Raw genomic sequence first — 8553 nt, forward strand, 5'->3', positions numbered from 1 at the left:
CATCCCCAAGATCAAATCAAAGTCTACCATACCCAAATATATCATGTCTACCAAAGTCTCCCTACCATAGATAGACACCACACAACCCTTATAGACCTTTCTAGAAATTATAGAATCACCCACAAAGGTAGACATAGAGAAAGGATCAAAAATTCTCTCAAGACCAAAAACAAATGAATAGAGACATAAGGGGTCACATAAGAAATGGTGGACCCTGGATCAAGCAACCAATATACATCATAAGAGAAAATTTGTAGCATACTCGTGACAATATCAGGAGATACCATAGATTCTTGATGGGTTGCAAGAGCATATAGATGATACCAGCCAGTGTTGGTACTAGAAGTAACACCCTTGCTCTTAGAGCTATCGAAGTAGCAACAGGGACTTTATTAGCTCCAGAAGCAACCTTAATTGGACATTTCCACTATAAATGCCCTAGATAATCACAATTATAGGACCTATTCCTCCCCTTATCATAATGAGTATGATGAAGTTGTCCAAAAAAATTACAAGACAGATAAGATGGGGTTGAATGATCTCCACTATTCTGCAATTCAATACTTTATACATTAAACCCACTGTTAGCCTAAAAGTGGCAATCACCAAACAACTTATGATATAGAGCACTAATCATAGAATATGAACATGATTTTTCCCTAGTCTATTCTTGCCTCACTGCCTAACATCTTTACCACCGTTCTGCTAGCCTTCACCCTGCTCTGAATAACTGAACTTCTTATTTTGTCTCTCTACTATTTCTTCTTGTTTCTTCTTTTTATGTTAGACCTAATACATATATGCCACAAGCCAAGAGATATCTACATCATTATTCAATCTTATGGCCTTTCACTCGAGTACCAAGTACCGAGAGAAACCCAAAGAAAACATCCTAATTCTTTTTCTCGTACTAGACACAATCTCTGGAGCATAACAAAATAGATGGTGGAATTTCAATGCATACTCCTTCACGGTCATCCTTCCCTCCTTCAAATTCATAAACTCTTTGGCCTTAGAGTCCCTCAACTATTAAGGAAAGAAATAAACAAGGAAAGTACCAGAATACTCCTCCCATATAGTCAGCTTATCATGATCACTTCTCAACTATTCTCACTCCCCATACCACTAATTTGTCACTTCCTTCAACAAATATACAACAAACTCCACACCCTCCACACTAGTAGCATAAATCACTCTGAATATCTTCTCCATTTCATCAACAAACACTTGAGGATCTTCCTAAACCTTAGATCCTGTAAAGGTTGAAGGGCTCAACTTCATATACTGGACAACTCTAGTTTCCTCAAAAGATGGGGCAATAGAGCCAAAACGGTCAGGATGATGAGACTAAGAAGTCACTAACTGAGTAAGCAAATGAATAGATCAATAAAACTCAACATTAGAAATATTTTCATAGGGCGATGTGGTAAGAGCATCATCAGCCTGAGAATCCCAAAGAGGACTGGTAGGGACTAGTGGAAATTCATTGGTGGTAATACAGTAAGGAGTAGGTAACCTAGACCGGCTCTATACTTCATAAGTAGAATGAGTTCCATGCACATTGTCCTCAGTTAAGATAAAGGATTATCCACGAGCATCATAACTTCATGAAGGCATGATTTGAAATGCAAACAAATGGAATTAGAGGTGGTTTCAAGACCTTAAACACTATGGCCCAAAAATAAAATACAAAAAAGGGAAATATTCCTAAATGCATTGTAGCCTCTCACTTATAAGTGTGACACACTACAAACCTGTAAAAAAGACTCTACTTGACACAACTTTAGGGATATCAAATTACCATAAACCTACGCCATAATACCAAGCTTTTCATGACGCAAACTAGGGACTAGTCATGACGGGTATCTCAAGTCTTCCAAGGACTGAAGACCAACCCCATTAACCTAGATAACCAAAACACAATACAATTAGCATTAGATTAGCTCTGAATATATAATAAGATATAGCTAAGTTCCAAACATATAACAAGATAGAGTTGAGTTTCAAACATATAACAAGATAGAGTTGTGTTTTGGACATATAACAAGATAGATAAATCAATAGAAAAGTATCTAAGAATCCACAATACCAAATCCACCCATAATTTGTCCACATAGGCCTCTAAACAAACAAAAACTAACCTAGGTTAGGACATGCCCTTGAACATTGCCAGAAACCCACCAAAATGGTCCAACAGAAAAATAAAGACAAGGCCATAAAATGAGTGCCTTTCGGAGAATGAAAGCTCAGCACTTCTAAGCTACCTCACAGGTAATACAAAAATTACCTAGCACTGTCCAAGGAATTAAAAGTGTCTTGGCACCCTGGATCGTATGGGGATATAATATCCGAGGATGATTAGTAGGGTAAGTACTAGCATGTAACTCGAAGAAGGGATAAAACACTGCCAAGATCAATCAGGCCAAACTATATAGACGTAAATATACATATATATATAATATATTGAGATAGGGAATGAGGTTTAGCATGAGATTTAAAGCATTAACTTGGACTATGTAGCTCAAACCATTATCTATACCCACGGGCTATATGGGTCCTTCTCTCACCCTATTAAAAAGGTCCTAATGTGTGTTAGCCGTACAAACTGTGATATCAAAAAAGGTTGGGGAATCTACAACCCTTTACTAATCCAAGATACAAATCTATAAAGTGTGACACAAGCACACAGTCACCAAGACCAATCCTCACGCCAGTAAAATTGGGTTCCGAATATCAATCCCTCGGGACCTCCACTTTCACGGGTCAACTACGCAACCCCCTTTAATCCCAATTAAAATATTTACACATTCCTATCTATTGAACAAATAATCACACATCAAGGCACAACCCATTGGTATCGCCATACCAACTACACTTGCAAGATAATGTTATCATGACATTTCAATTCTCATTACTTAGGGGAATCCATAACCACACAAGCTCAAATCGTTTATCGACATGGGGAAAACATGACATCTTAGGTTTATTTATTCAGTATCTTGGGGGAATCCACGACCCCCAAGGTTCAATTTAAAACTATTTTGTTTCATTAACCTTCTATATCATGCAATAGTTCCAAAGGGATTTTCAATATGCATATACCCATATTTTAAAGCAAATTGCATGAGGTTGGGTTGAGATTATTACCAATTCCAATTCAAAAATTCATTTATTTAGGTTATCCATGACACACATTCCCATTTACCATGTCCATTCACCCAATTAGTTTAAAAACAATCAATTCAAAATATGAATGATTTACAAAATCCATGGCAAAAGAAATTCCACCAATAACATTCAAGGCCCTCAACCTATTTTCTAAAACCATCAATTAATCACATAAATAACATTTCTAAACATATATTTTTAACAAAACAAGTTTAGGGGAAGAGATACATGCCTAAAAGTATCACAATTATTGAGAGAAATCACTAATTGAAGCTCTAAATGCTAAATCCTTAGAAATCCTAGCTTGTTCTTGGTTTGGGAATTGGATGGAGTTTTAAAGTATTATAAGATTAAGTAATGGGGAGTTTTGGGGTCCCTTAGGGTATTTTAGGTCATGTTTTGTGATTGAGGAAAGAGGGAAACGATCAAATTACCCTATTAAACACACAAAAAAATTATTACCAGTCGTTAGGGTCACATCAAGACTCATGACAAATGGTTATGAGTTGTTTCCTAGACTCGCAAAGGGAAGATTCTAAGACCTCATTCACTGGTTTTTCCACAAGTCACACCCTACGAATTGTGACCAGACCCTACAACTCTTTCAGACTTGCCGTCGTCACAATAATAGCTTTGGGCATTTACACTAGATTGCATATGACTTGCACACCACAACTCATAATGAGTCATTACGACTCATTAGGTACCAATAGTGATAAGGATAGAAACTTATAGATCCTACATTGGTTTGGCTTCAGATGACACAATACAACTTGTTTAGAGTCTTCATGACTCATTACCAAAGTCGTACCCTAGGCAATGAGCTTAAACCCCGAAAATTTTTAGGGATCAAAACCTTGGGTGTTACATTTAATTTTATATAGAATGCTTTTAGATATGTATTTTTTTCAAATATGTTGCTTTAAAGAAGATTCATTTTCAGTTGTTACAGATTTAGAACTTTATTAATTCATCTCTGGATAAGTTTTCACTAAGAATTCAGATATTATGATTCTCCTCATATTTTTATTATATAAAAATATTTACTCTTTGATATGGTTATTTTATGAATTTACATATATGATTTCAGATAGATATTTCTCAAAAAGCTTTTATCATAGTTTTAGCCAAATATACTCTTAATTGATTATTTTTATGTTTATAAATATCTTATGTCTAAATCTTTTCTCTATTTATATCATATATATGATCTCAGTTGTTTAGTCTTATTCCTTCATACTCAGTACATTCAAATGTACTAATCCCATACCTCTTCTACTTATATTTTTAATGTGATGTAGAGATAAGAGATCTTTATCAGGATTGTGGTTAGAGAGAAGCCTTTCATAGTTTTGCAGTTGGTGAGTACTCCATATTTAGGAACATATCTTAGTTGTTTCATTCCTTATTTTGTTATTTTGAGTTTTTAGTATTTGAGTTAGTAGGGGGGAGATTTTTCCACCAACTCATTCTTTTAGTAGATCCTTTCAAAATAAAATTTTGTATTTAGTTGTAATGGATATATCATTTAATATTGTTATACTATTGTTTTAGTCTACAACTTACAATATAGCTTTCCATATTATTCATAGATATGTTATGCCAAGGTGTATCTTAGGATCACATATGGTTCTGAGCGTCGTGTCTTGACTAGGGAATAGTCTCAGGTTGTGACATTCAGGTGGAGTTATAACTTGATACAGTGCAACAGATTTCCTTAAAGTTAGTCCTTTTAGAAAGTAGTAAAAATTTGGTGGTCACTTTGGTTTCTTCTTGTCATAAACCATCTAACTGGATTGTCACATCCAAGTGCACAAATAAGTATACGTGGTCCACCCAAGTAATATTATGGCCTTATAAAATCCAAGTATCAATCCCACAGAAACATGTGTTAAGTGGCTATCATATTCCAATTCACTCTTAAGATAAATCATGTACAAAAGTAACCCAAAAGTATTTGAGAGTTATAAAATAGAAGTAAACTTTAACAATACATCCAAGTAAGAAACAATAGGGGTAAACCCAGGGTTAAGGCAATATAATTTCATTTGTTTAGTCAATTATCTTGATTGTTGGTTCCCGAGGTTGATATCGTGATTACAATCTTCTAAAGCTCTAATCAACAATCTAACTTAGCCTCACAACAACATTATTGAGTCGGAATGCAAGAACTAAGCTAAACGCATTTGTATTTCTTCAAGTTTATGAACCAAATAGGGTGAATTAGGTATATTCCTATATTAAATGCAAATCATAACTTTAATTCAATGAATGATTACAATTCTATCCTATATATTCCATGTTCTATTCTATCGCTCCTCTTTTTGAGATCTCGATAGAATTATGCAATTATTGTATGTAGTGAGAATTTATAGAATATTAAATAACAAGAATATATAAACAACGAAAAAATATAATAATATCAATAGCCTTAATTAATAAGCAAAAGTATGCATGTTCTTGGCCTTAACCCTAGATGGGGGTGTTTAGCCACTCATGGCCGTACGAAAATTCATTGTTAACAAATTCATCATAATCTAAATTAAAATTAAGGTAAAAGAATAAAGACCATAATTGAAACCTCCTCAATTATTTTTGAATGCCCCATGTCGTCCACGGTCCTTACAAAACAATTGGAGTGTCCTATTTATAGTAGGACCAAATTTGCCAATTTTGACTTACCTCCATGACACGCCTCTATCGCGGTGCATAGTAAGCATAGAACACTACTATAATAGAGGAAAACAAGGGCGTGTTACACCCTTAAAGAAGTGTCTAGGCAGTGTGGCACTCCACTAAGCCTAAAAGTTCCAGATTTTGTTGTCGTATACTTTAGACATTTGGCCTATCATCCCATGCTTTGTGGATTCTTTTCCTCTTCCATTACAGCTTGTATATCATTCAAACATCAATATAAACGTCTCACCAGGATTATTATATCATCAAAACACCACAAATTAGAGATCACAATACCATAGAATCAAGCAAGACAAACTAGAATAACACATAGCTCAAGCTAAGAGTACTAGTTTTCTCATTTGAATTCTAACTGAACTTTCTATTACAAACTTCTTTGAACACTCCCTAAACAATCATCAATGCTTAAATTTATGCTTAGATGCTTATTTATATAAATATAACATATTTTTCACACAAGAAATCCTCAAAACTAAGCTAATTATGTCTAGATAATAATACTTAGGAACATAAATCCAACTAAGATCATCACCCCCACTTAAAGCCTTGTTCATACTCAAACAACACATTAACTTAAGCACTATAATCAAGGAATACATCAACACTACTACTACAAGAAAGACAGTCAATCTTGCACAACAATGACTATATGAATAGCAAGTTCCCCACTAAGCATAGCATATACAATTAAATGCTTACGAAAATTGATTAAATACACTTTAGCCTCAAAAATTGACTCCACAAAGTTTTCAAACTCATGTATATGACTCAATCAAGGAGATCATATATGTAACGCCCCGGGTTTTTGGTCCTTGAAAATTTCTTAAATTTTAACCTCACTATCCTGACTACGAATCACCCTACGAGTCATAGGGTGTATTGATGGGTAATGTTACCCTAGTCATAAGGCATCCAGTGAATGGTGTATGAGTTATTTTCCTGAGTACAACTTGGGTTTACGAGTCATAAGGAGCCTTAATGAGTCATTGGACTTGAAGCATAACCAAATCAGTAAGTTTGTAATTGAGTTTTGCTCTGAGTATTAGTGGCTAACTATGAGTCTTAAGGACTCATTATGAGATGTTGGGTTTAAATTGTAGGTTTTCTAGTGTATACCCAAATATTTATAGGGTTGACTACGATCAGACCCTATAAGTCATAAGGTCCCATTATGAGCCATATAGATTAAGTCGTGAGGTCAATTTGTTATGAGTTCCTTGGAGACTATCTTGGCTATGACTTGTGGTGACTAGTTGCAATTAGTCATTTCCCTTCTCACCCAATTAAAACCCCACATTCATAAAACACTTAATAAAGGTTATTCCTCATTCATAATGTACTCAAACATTCCCAAAGCTCTCTTAAATTCTCTCAAGCATTCATACTTATGGTTTCCAAGAAGTAGGTTATCCAAGGGCCCAACGGTTGAATTATTTTCATGAAACTTGGTATTTCAGGCATGTTACTCTTCCTTAATTATTAATTTTTTTAAATCATGAGTTCTAAAGTGTTGTTTATATGGTATTGAGTTTGTTTTTAAAACCATGGGGTGAGGGTCTTGAATAATTGTTATTTATGTGATGTTTCATATTTTTCCCTACGTGGGTTATGTTTAAATAGTAGTTTGAAAATCAAATTGATGCATGGTAATGGTGAATGAATTAGGTATTATGATTTCCCAATCTTGTGACTTTTGAAGTGGTTATGAACCCAACCCCATATTGTGTAGTTGGTTTTGCATATAAAAAGTATACATATTAAAATACTCATGAACTATTACATAGTGAGAAAAGACAATGAAGCATAATGATTTTTAAATTGAACCTTAAGGGGTAGTGTAATTCCTCAAGAAAATGTGTAATTAAACCAAAGGGTATTGTGATTTCCCAAAAATGATGGTAATAGTGTGGCGTGCTAAAGTTACCTTGCAAGTGTAGCTGGTATGATCATTCCAACAATGTATGCATAAATGTCTATCATGGTTTAATAGATGATAATGTATGAGCTAATTATTTTAATTCATCTTTAATGAGGGTTGTGTAGCTGAGTCATGAAAGCTAAGGTCTTAAAGGACAAATACTGGAAATCACAACTGCTGGCACGAGAGTCTATATGATCGGGTGGTTTGAGTCCTCCTCAATATTATTGTTATTTGACTGAGAGGTTTAAGTCCCCCCATATTATATTATATGATTTGGTGCTTGTATCACCTTGATATGTCGGGAGGTTCAAATCCCCTATAGTGTATATATATACCCACTTGTTCATACAGCGATGCGTACTGGGACCCTACCAGTTAGAGGGTAGCTAGAACAATATAGCTTGTGGGTGCCTTCTTATGTTATGGCGGTTGAGCTACACAATTTGTGCTAAAGTTTTAAGCGCATGTTAAGCCTTATTTCCTATCTCTACTTGTGATATATATATATGTATATGTATTTGATTCTGTGCATTATTTTTGAATAATTTTGAACTGTTGATCACGACATTATGTTATCACTATCCCTGAGTTACATGCTAGTATGCACCCTACTAACCATCTCGAGACATTGTATCCCCACGTGATGTAGGCATTAGAGATACCTTTACTTTTCCAACCCAGAGCTAGGTGGATTGGCTCAGTTCATCGATTCGTTATGGTGAAGTGGTGAGCTTACATACTTCAGAAGACTTAGATATTTCATCAGT

The sequence above is a fragment of the Capsicum annuum genome, chromosome 10 (genome assembly GCF_002878395.1).
Source record: "Capsicum annuum cultivar UCD-10X-F1 chromosome 10, UCD10Xv1.1, whole genome shotgun sequence".
NCBI classification, from domain to species: Eukaryota; Viridiplantae; Streptophyta; class Magnoliopsida; order Solanales; family Solanaceae; genus Capsicum; species Capsicum annuum.